The sequence below is a fragment of the Bison bison genome, unplaced genomic scaffold (genome assembly GCF_000754665.1).
Source record: "Bison bison bison isolate TAMUID 2011002044 unplaced genomic scaffold, Bison_UMD1.0 scf7180017864295, whole genome shotgun sequence".
NCBI lineage: Eukaryota > Metazoa > Chordata > Mammalia > Artiodactyla > Bovidae > Bison > Bison bison.
This window is the reverse complement of record NW_011494867.1, coordinates 7,119,853-7,122,099: the sequence shown is the minus strand read 5'-3', so window position 1 is coordinate 7,122,099 and position 2,247 is coordinate 7,119,853. Positions and strand designations below refer to the sequence as shown.

At 44.9% G+C, this 2,247-nt stretch overlaps 1 protein-coding gene across 1 annotated transcript in view; it reads left to right on the top strand.

The window, feature by feature from the left end:
- LOC104996512 (chromosome unknown open reading frame, human C16orf46) overlaps positions 1–2,247 on the top strand; it is a 10,788-nt gene that overhangs the window by 1,182 nt on the left and 7,359 nt on the right. The window lies entirely within an intron of this gene.

The window sequence follows — 2,247 nt, the reverse complement described above, 5'->3', positions numbered from 1 at the left end:
TTGGAGACTGGGATTGGAGTGAAATGTTCTGATAGGGAGGGATGGTTGTAGAAACTGTGCTTCTAGGAATCATTCTATGAATAATCAAAGCTGCTGTGCTCTGTGGGCATGTAAGAAGAATAAAGCACAGATAATTAACATGGTGGTTTAGTCACTAAGTTGTGTCGGACTCTTGTGACCCCATGGACTGTAGCCTGCCAGGCTCCTCTGTCCAAGGGATTCTCCAGGTGAGAATACTGGAGTGGGTTGCCATTTCCTTCTCCAGGGGATCTTCCTGACCCTGGAATCCAACCCAGGTCTCCTGCATTGCAGGCAAATTCTTTACCGACTGAGCTATGAGGTATAGGAATTGAGGATAGCCATTTGTAGTCTGATTATAAGGATGAGTGATAGCAGAAATGTGGCAAAGATAATGGCAAAAAGAAAGAGTGCCCACCTTCTTCAGTCAGTAAGATGTCTCAAATTCCTCTCTCATGCTTTAGCTCTCTGATTTCTGCTGCTGCTGCTCCTGCTGCTAGCCAAAGAAAACTCTCTGCTTTTAAGGGACACATATCATTAGATTTCCTGAAGAAGGGCATGGCAACCCACTCCAGTATCCTTGCCTGGGGAATCCCCATGGACAGAAGAGCCTGGTGGGCTACAGTCCATGGAGTCACAGAGTCAGACACGACTGAGTGACTAAGTACAGCACATCATTTAGATTAGGCCCATCCCAGTAAACCAAGATTGTTTCCCTGTCATCGGGTCAACCAATTGGTACCCATAATTACATAGTCTTTTGAAGAATGGTCCTTGGGACTTACCTGGTGGTACAGTGAATAAGAATCTGCCTGCCAATACAAGAGACAGGGGTTTGATCTCTGGTCCAGGGAGATCCCACAAGCCACAGAGCAACTAAGCCCATGAACCACAATTACTGAGCCTGAGCTCTAAAGCCGGTAAACCACAACTACTGAGCCCTTGTGCTGCAGTTTCTGAAGTGCATGTGCCCAAATGTGTGTATTACTGTTGTTGTTGTTTAGGTGCAAAGTCGTGTCCAACTCTTTTGCCAACTGTGATGGCAAAATATGATGGCAGATGTGGGGAATCACTGGCTTTTAGGTACTTCTGCCTAGAAGTGACTCATGATTTCAGTCCTGTTATTAGCCGAAATGAGTCACAAGGCACTGCTTAACTTCAAGGAGAATGTAGATAATGCTTCTCTATCTCCAAAAGGAAAAGGAAGAAAGATTTGGGGGACCAATAGTAGCATCTTGGTACCACACTGGTCTGGTATCATCAGAGGTGATGTACGAAGCAAATGACCTTTACGTATATTATAAATGTCACTACCTAAAATAAGAACATTTGTGGTCTTTAAAAATAGAGTCCAGGGGCTATGGGAATGGAAAAGTCCTAGATTTGGGGACAGAGGATGAGATGGTTAGATGGCATCACTGACTCAATGGACATGGGTTTGAGCAAACTCCAGGAGATAGTGGAGGATGGAGAAGCCTGGCGTGCTGCAGTCCATGGGGTCGCAAAGAGTCAGACACGACTTAGCAACTGAAGATAAAACTAAAACATTATAATTATTTTCTTAAAACTGTTTTCAGTTTTCTAGATTCAGAAACATTTATGAAAATACAAAATACAAGGTCCAAGAATAGATAGACAATCTCAAAGAAGTTGGAGGAGTAACTGTTGAATATCAAGATATGAATCTGGAGCAGGATAATTGAGGGATTGGGGGCAGGAGGAGAAGGGGACGACAGAGGATGAGATGGCTGGATGGCATCACTGACTCGATGGATGTGAGTCTCAGTGAACTCCAGGAGTTGGTGATGGACAGGGAGGCCTGGTGTGCTGCGATTCATGGGGTCACAAAGAGTCGGACATGACTGAGCGACTGATCTGATCTGATCTCTGATAGGAATCAATATGATATTGGTGAATGGAGAGACACAGGTCAATGGGCCAGAATAGGGTGTTCTAAAATATACCCAAATAAATATCAGTTCAGTTGCTCAGTTGTGTCCGAGTCTTTGCAACCCCATGAATTGCAGCATGCCAGGCTTTCCCTGTCCATCACCAGCCCCCGGAGTTTACCCAGACTCATATCCATTGAGTCGATGATGCCATCCAACCATCTCATCCTCTGTCGTCCCCTTCTTCTCCTGCCTTCAATCTTTCCCAGGATCAGAGTCTTTTCAAATGAGTCAGCTCTTCACATCAGGTGGCCAAAGTATTGGAGTTTCAGCTTCAATA